At 41.2% G+C, this 9,085-nt stretch overlaps 1 pseudogene; it reads left to right on the top strand.

The window, feature by feature from the left end:
- The first annotated feature begins 1,447 nt into the window (after positions 1-1,447).
- On the top strand, positions 1,448-1,531 carry LOC130042382 (uncharacterized; annotated as a pseudogene).
- Positions 1,532-9,085: the final 7,554 nt, after the last annotated feature.

The raw sequence follows: 9,085 nt of genomic DNA, 5'->3' as shown, positions 1-9,085 counted from the left end.
GGAATGGGAAAACATGGGAGTGAAGATAGATGGTCGGCAACTACACCACCTCCTCTTTGCTGATGACATCGTTCTAATAACACCAAACATCAACCAAGCGGCACAAATGCTGAACGACTTTGACCGTGAATGTGGAAAGGTCGGACTACAGCTGAATCTTACGAAGACAATGTTTATGAGAAACAGCTTTGTTCCTGACGCTCCATTCGCTCTCAACGGAACCACCATCTCCGAATGCAACAGTTATATATACCTAGGTCGAGAAATCAACATGATGAATGACCTGGCACCTGAGTTGCGCAGGAGGAAGAGAGCGGCTTGGAATGCCTTCAAGAGCATTGAAGAAATAACTAAAAGGACAAAGAACCTCCAGCTACGAGCACATCTCTTTGATTCCACTATTCTTCCTGCATTAACATATGCCTCAGAGACCTGGACCCTACGAAAACAGGATGAGAACACTATTCGGGTCTCTCAAAGAGGAATCGAAAGAACTATGCTTGGAATATCACGATTCACTCAAATGAGAGATAGAATCCGGAGTTCTGATCTTCGTCAATGCTCAAGAATCAGGGACGCTGTCTCATTTGCCAAGACATCAAAAATCAGATGGGCTGGACACATAATGAGGTTTACAGACAACCGCTGGACTAGAGCCATTACTGATTGGATTCCACGAGACATCAAAATATCACGTGGACGCCCACCTATAAGATGGTCAGACTTCTTCGTCAAGACCCTAAATGATCGGTTTGAGGCTCTACATGTTCCTAAAACGAACAGATACCATTGGGCTACGCTAGCACGCAACCGGGATGAATGGAGACGTTACTGGCACCTGCTCGAATAAATCGATGAATAACGGGGATTAAGTGATTAAGTGATTAAGTGATATATGTACATGTATGTATATATATAGTCATACTATATGATTCTCTGGTTGAGTTACATAATTATGACTTTATGACAGATACTGAGTACAAAGCATCCTTCTTATCTGTATACAAGGAGGCTTAAATATTAACAGGAACATTCTCAAGCATAGATCTTGGAAAATTCCCATTTTTCATCTAATTCTGTAATTTTAATAATTGATTAGGAATAACCATAGAAAATTTATTTAAATCATTAATTTCAATACATCTATCTAAAGTTTTGCTTTAAAGTGTTAGCAAGTGGATGGCAAAAATATTACGTGAACATTATATTATTACACTGTAGCACTGTCGTCCCTTCTTTCATTGATTTGCTGGGGTGGGCACTATTAACATCTGCATTCTGAGACTTGCTTTTACTATTTCTGTCATATCGAATATGCCATGGGGAGCTTGCTAGGCTCTGCCGCACAGGCGGGATACTCTCAGTAGCTTGCCTGGCTCTCAGAGAGGGACGGAGGAATCGAACCTGGGTCGACCAAGTGCCCAGCAAAAGCCCTACCCGCTGTGCTATCACTTCCCAGCCTTTTGGCTAAGATCAAGTGTAGTAACTGTTCTTATCAGGTTGCTGATTACTTGCCATTTATTCAACCTCTCGTCTCTGCCATCGCATACTCTTCCTTCCTAGCCCCTCCTTTCTAGATCCCAGATCCTCTGACTCTGACCCTGACCCCTGATTCTCACTCCCCTCCTTTTCTGCCTCTGCCTGCTTCTTGCTCTGATGACTCCCTGACACTCTCTTTCTGCCTCCCTCTCTGGAGCCCCCATTATATTCTTAGCATCGCATAAATCGATATAAAAGAAAAGCCCTTTAAAAGTATCATTTATTTATTTTCATTTTTTTTTATTTTTGGGTCATGCTAATCTTTGGCGCGACATCTTATTAGCTCATTCTTACTTTGGACAAACTGGCAGGCTACCGAATGTAACCTGCCCACACGGCAGAGTCTGGCAAACTCCCCGCAGCGTACCCAATATGCCAAATACCAGTAACAAGGATGGGTCTCATTCTCCTAACCCAAAAGAGCCTTGAATATGGCACCTTTTAAAAAAAAATCTCAGGGCTATGACGAAGGAAACGTTACTGGGGCCTGCTCGAGGAAATTGACGAACAACAGGATGGTTGTGATCGTGATCGTGATTTTTGGGTCACACCCAGCGATGCTCAGCGATTGCTCTTGGCTCTGCACTCAGGAATTACTCCTGCAGTGCTTTGAGGAGCATATGGGATACCAGGGATCAAAAATGAGTTGGCCGTGTGCAAAGCATGAGACCTACACGCTGTACTATCACTCCAGCCCTCACAATTTAAATTTAGTTTCTGATCAAATACAAAAATACCTTTGGTTTATTTTAAGTAAGGCCCTAACAAGTTATTTGCAAAACGCCAGACTTTCTATTTTAAATATGAAGTCAAAACTTGCTGGTAAGTTTCTTTGGCTTTCTATATAAGTATATTTAAAGTGTGCTTTGTTCCCAATAATAACATTTATTAGAATTATATTATAAATTATTTCATAATTTTTATTTTTGTATATTTGCAATTCATATGTCCAATTTTCAGAACTTGTTGACTGAGATAGACAATATTTTTTCCCTAAAAGCTTCAAAGTGCTCTTGAATATGAACCTACACTATTAATTAATTCTATAATGTGAAATTTATTTTTCAATAATTGGTACTAATGTAGGAAGCAGACATGAATAATGCTAACTCAATTTGTATTTATCTATTGAGAATATTTGAATTTATGCTGGAAAGTGGAAGTGTTGAATATCTGGAAACTCATTTATTACAATATAGTTACACAAACAAGAACATGATTAGATGTTGCTAAGTTATCAAATACCCTATCTTTCTCCAATGCATAATAACTACTCCTTGAAACATCCAATCAACCTAAAATGCTTTAATTTCTCAATGTGAAGTTTTTTTAAAAAAAATATCTGTGACATATTTTCCCTCTCGGAACAGAGGTACTTTTTAACTGCAGATAGTGAAAAGCAGAGAGATTCTTACAAATGAAATATTAACTCAAATAGAAGTCTGTAAACAATTGCAACAGTGCATATTAATATGCATGATATTAATTACCATAGTGTTTCATATGCTAATTATCTGGGGAAATGGGGAGGGGGATAAATATTAATTTCTGAGATGCAATTACATAAGAGAATATAATGTTTTAGTGCTTCAGAATATAATTCCAACCTAAATGTTGAGTAGGGAAAAACAGAGTAAAGAAAACCAATATTGCAATAATATCCAGAAGAAGTACAAATTAGATTAGATCAGAAACATCAGATTCTTAACAATTTCACTTGGCAATTTAGTCAGGTAGCTAATACAAATGACCAAATCAACACTAGCTCTTATTTATTCAAAGAATATACTTAAAATATCTGTAAAGATTAAGTATATTAGTCATAAGAGTTAGTAGGAACATGCTAGAACAGTGATAGTCATAGAATCTTTTTTAAAAATCTATTTTTATTATTTTTTAAATTTAGGCACTGTGATGTGCAAAGTTATTCATGGTTGAGTTTCAGATACGCAATTATCGAACACCGATCCCAACACCATTGTCAACTTCCTTTCACCAAGGTCCCTGTTAACTCTCCATCCCCAGTCTTCCTCCTTGATGGGCACAGTTTTAAGTTGGGCGATTGTAGTTTGGACCGGTTATTTCTGTGGTTCAGGGAGGCAGTTAACTAAAACCTCTTCACCACCAGTTACTTGAGGCGCTGGTCCCCTGGCCCGGTTATGCGCTTTTCCTTCTTACCCTCTTACTTTCTCTTCTTCAGTTTTTCTTTCCCTTAGTTCTATAATCCAAGTTTCAGGGTAGTTTACTTGATGCCTTGCTTTCCTCTCTCCTGCTATCCTAAGACACAGACAAACGACATCATCCCATTTTTGTCTTACTTGCTTTGCCTTTGACTTGCTTTGCTCACTTTGATATCCTCCAGCTCTATCCCAGCTGTAGTAAATTACATGATTTAATCCTTCCTTGCATCTGAATAGTGCTGCATTGTGTGTATATTCCACACCTTCAATAGCCACTCACCTGTCATTGAACATCTAGGTAGATTTAATATCTTGGTCACTGTACTAAATGCAGTGGTGAATGTCGATGTGCACTTATCCTTATGACTCAGCAATTTCATTTATTTGTATATGCCCCAAGGATACAATAACATTCATTTGAAAATAATTTATTAATTGTTTTCATATCTACAGATTTCCTCTTGCCAATGGGAATGTCTCTCTAAAGCCCATGGTTATGTGAGTAGCATATTAATTCTAGAGGTTATCTTTCCCTTGGACACTCTTTGGCATTCTGCCATGAATTCAAATTAAAAATGATTTAAAAAATCCTGTGAAAAGTATTGAAAAAGTTTGGTTGAAAACATAGTGATAAAATACTGCCTTACACAATGTTTTTTCTTTAAAAAGACTCATAGGAGGACATTTTTAAAAATAATTTAATTTTAACTCCAGATTTTGAAGGTTTAATATTATGAAATGAATGAAACTGTTGTCAAGGAGGTAGATAAATCTAAGAATCTTGTTTTGGCGGGGAGCAGAAAGGTCACTTGCCACCGTGTTCAGGGTCTTTCCTGCTTGGAGGTCAGACATAAAAGAGAATATTGTGTTGTGGGTTAACCCAGGATCATGCAAGTCAGTTTCCCTATTCCCCACACTCTCTCTAGCCCCAGATCTAAGAATCTTCTGGAAATTCTTAATATTCTGTATGATTCTCTACATTTGACCAAGGCAAATTAGTGACTTCAACATTAGGAATGAACTGTCTCTTATATAAACTTTACATTCAGGGTTAACAATTATTCCATTTAATCTTAGAAAGATCACCTTTTCCAGAGATGATACTAAGTGTCACACACAAAATAGGATTTCCTCTCAGGAGGATCTTCTAGGTGTTGGTTCCAAAGAAAAGTGAAAAACACAATTACCTTCTCTATGGGTGTGTGTTATTCAGCAAGAGCCAATATTTGAATTTACCTCTCCTAAAAAGGCATACGAATTCTATTTTTTTCATCTTTATCATGGTTCAAATGTCTTTGAAAGGTGCTGAGAATTGTCATAACTGATAGGTAGACTATAAAAAGATTGGTTACCACCATAATGATCATCTTCTCAAAGAATTCTCTATAACAATCACTTTTGGAATTTGTAGGTTTTGGTCCCCAAATAAATATGCAGGAAGACTTTTCACAAGGTATCCAAAAGAGAATTTGCTATATATTTCACTTCGGTTTGTGGGTGTAAGGTTAATCAAGGTCTTGCAGCTTCTGTGGAAATTGTTACCAGAGCATAAAGAATGCAAGTTATAGTCTGAGGAAGTGACATTAAAGGCTGGAGCCCATGCTTTGCTAATGGACCACTGGGTTCAATTTAGGGCATCACTTGGTCCCCCAAGCATAATCAACTGACCCTGGTGGACCCCAGCACCACCTTGGGGGTCTAAGTATTGAATCTACCGGCCAGCATATCTGGACAATTACTTGAGTTGTGAAGATTATCCCAGAGCACTGCTAGGGATCTTTCTTGAAAAAAAAAAAAGTCTTTGATGCAAATTACTGCCCTTCTCTCCCCATTTACTGAGAAATTTATGGCCACCTAGCATTTCAAATCAGTATAGAATTATACCTGGCCTTATTACCTTCTAGTCTCTCTAGAATCATTTATTCCTCCAGTTAAAAAGAAGAATCCAGGGGCTGGAGAGATGATAGTACAGTAGTTAAGTTTCCTGCTTGTGTTAGGCTAATCCAGGCTCAAGCCTTAACACTACATATGATTCCCTGAGTACGGAGCCAGGAAAAAGCCCTCAGCACTTCTGGGGGGTCCTGTCAAACACAAGAAAGAAAAAAAAGAGAAAGAAGTAGCCCAAAGGTGGGGAGATGTTCCCTTGAACCCATCAGCTATATTTATGAGTTCACTCAGCAAGCTAGTTAGAACTACTGAGCAGTTAGAACATAGAAGAGGCATCAGTATCATTATTCTTACTTATAGAAATCAGACAGATATTTTTTATGTCAACAAGACGTGGAGACTACGAAGAAATTGAGATGAGATTATTATTATTGCCAATCCATTTGATTTCTTTTCAGTAAATTTAAAGTGACTTAATTTCAGAACAAAGAGGTTCTGAAGACTTCTTCTCCATTAACCTAACTGATTTGTAAATGTTTTCATTGATTTGTGCTTACGATAGTTTCTCTTATAGTAAAATTCTGCTGTAATCATTCTCATCCTCATGAGAAATATATTCATGAGAAAACGGGAGTTACTGCTGTGGTCTCTTCTCGTTTGCTTTCAGTACTATCACCTTCTGGAACAATAGCACAACGGGTAGGGCATTTGCCTTGCACGTGGCCGACCTGTCTGACCCGAGTTCAATACCTCTGCCCCTCTCGGAGAGCCCGGCAAGCTACGGAAAGTATCTCGCCCGCATGGCAAAGCATGGCAAGCTACCCGTGACCGATCCAATATGCCAGACACAGTAACAACAAGTGTCACAATGTGACTGGGCCTGCTCAAGTAAATCGATGAGCAACGGGAGGACAGTGGACAAGGCTACGATGCTCCTATCACCTTCTAAGTTGGGCTTAGTGACCAGCATTTGGAGAGTGGGGGATGGTGTCATTCCCTGTGGTGGTCAAGAGGTCATGTGGTACCAGAGATCAAACAGGGTTTGCCGTACGAAAGACCAGAACTGTAACACCTCTACTATCTTTACTGCTCCCAACAAAGTGTTTAATCTTATTTTCTTCCACAAAGTGTGTAATCTTATTTTCTTCCAAAATATGACTCATTGCAGTGGGCTGCAAAATAATATTCTTCACTCTTCTGTAGTCTGGCTGACTACAGACTCTTTCTATTTTTAAAATATATCGCCATAGTGAAAAGAAAATAAATAAAACGCCTCCCTTCTCATAAAACATCCCCTGTCCTATGGCTGCAGCTCACTCTGCCACCTCAGGCAAGAAAGAAAGAAAAACTGTCTGCAGTGAGAGCACTCTGCAAAGAGAGTAGCACCCACACACTGCCCACGCTACACCCACACTCCCCTATCCCCACTCAGGGTGCTCTGCACCCAGGCACACAGTGGCATCAAAAACACTTGTTCCTGCTGTTGTTAGTGTTGGCTATTGCTGTATCCTTTTATTTCTGTGTCACTAACCAAACCCTCTGTACAGGGCATGGTTGCTAGAATCATTGTCGAGTAACAGCTTTTATCTGATACCGCTTTACTATAACCATAATCAAAGCATATCATTCACAGGCTTAAGCCATCGTAAGTCTTTTAATCATACTACTTTTTGAAGAACTCCTTGTCTTGGATAGACCTGAAAAACAAGAATATTTTGCCCACCAGCTTAAATGACAGTACTTGTTATATCATAATTTAAGTAAGAAAAGTTTTACAGTTTGGAGATTTCCAAAACGTGATGGATGGACCTTTCTATTTCTAGTAAAACCCTGCTATTCTTCACTGGGAATCCCCTTCAATAACACAAACACATTATTCCAAAAAGATTGTGTGTGTGTGTGTGGGTGCATGCGTGTAAATGTATGTGTGTCCATAACAGATGAAGGAATTAAGAAATGGTGACATATATACATGATGAAATACTACTCCACATCACAAATGAAACTTTGCAGAGCATTGTAACTTGGAAGAAATTTTAGTGTGTCCTGTTGTTGATGTTGGAAGTAGTGTCGAGAGTGGAAGTCTTGTTCTGTGGGTCTTCAGTTGTGCGTGGGTCTCGGCCGGAGCTGCCGCACGGGTCCGGAAAGCGTCCTGGAGTGTGGCGACGGCTGGGTAGTGGAAGTAGTGTCGAGAGTGGAAGTCTGCCAGTGGGATATTTATCTGGGTAGGGTGGGTCTCCTGTGCACAATTCGATCCCTTGTTCTGTGGGTCTTCAGTTGTGCGTGGGTCTCGGCCGGAGCTGCCGCGCGGGTCCGGAAAGCGTCCTGGAGTGTGGCGACGGCTTGTTCTGTGGGTCTTCAGTTGTGCGTGGGTCTCGGCCGGAGCTGCCGCGCGGGTCCGGAAAGCGTCCTGGAGTGTGGCGACGGCTTGTTCTGTGGGTCTTCAGTTGTGCGTGGGTCTCGGCCGGAGCTGCCGCGCGGGTCCGGAAAGCGTCCTGGAGTGTGGCGACGGCTGGGTAGTTGATGTCAAGAGAGGGGTGCGGCAGGGTGATACCATTTCACCAAAACTCTTCAGTGCCACCCTCGAGAACATCATGCGACGACTGGAATGGGAAGGAATGGGAGTGAAGATAGATGGTAGGCAACTACACCACCTCCGCTTTGCTGATGACATTGTTTTAATAACACCAAACATCAGCCAAGCGGCACAAATGCTGGCCGACTTTGACCGTGAGTGTGGAAAGGTAGGACTACAGCTGAATCTTACGAAGACAATGTTTATGAGAAACAGCCTTGTTCCTGACGCCCCATTCGCTCTCAATGGAACGACCATCTCCGAATGCAACAGCTATGTGTACCTAGGTCGAGAGGTCAACATGACAAATGACCTGGCACCCGAGCTGCGCAGGAGGAAGAGAGCGGCTTGGAACGCCTTCAAGAACGTCGAAGAAATAGCTAAGAGGACGAAGAACCTCCGGCTCCGGGCACATCTCTTTGATTCCACTGTTCTTCCTGCATTAACATATGCCTCAGAGACCTGGGCCCTACGCAAACAAGATGAGAACGCCATTCAGGTCTCCCAAAGAAGAATAGAAAGAGCTATGCTTGGAATATCACGTTTCACTCAAATGAGAGAACGAATCCGGAGTTCTGACATCCGTCGACGATCAAGGATCAGGGACGCTGTCTCATTTGCCAAGGTGTCGAAAATCAGATGGGCTGGTCACGTAATGAGACTTAAAGACGACCGTTGGACTAGAGCTGTTACTGATTGGATTCCACGGGATGTCAAGAGACCGCGTGGCCGCCCACCTACCAGATGGTCAGACTTCTTTGTCAAGGTCATGAACGATCGGTTTGAGGCCCTCCATGTTCCCGGAGCGAAGAGATGCCATTGGGCTACACTAGCACGCGACAGGGACAAATGGAGACGTTACTGGCGCCCGCTCGAGCAAATCGACGACTAACGGGAAGTTAAG

This window comes from Sorex fumeus, unplaced genomic scaffold (genome assembly GCF_029834395.1).
Source record: "Sorex fumeus unplaced genomic scaffold, SorFum_2.1 ptg000099l, whole genome shotgun sequence".
Taxonomy (NCBI): domain Eukaryota; kingdom Metazoa; phylum Chordata; class Mammalia; order Eulipotyphla; family Soricidae; genus Sorex; species Sorex fumeus.
This window is presented reverse-complemented; position numbering and strand designations above follow the sequence as displayed.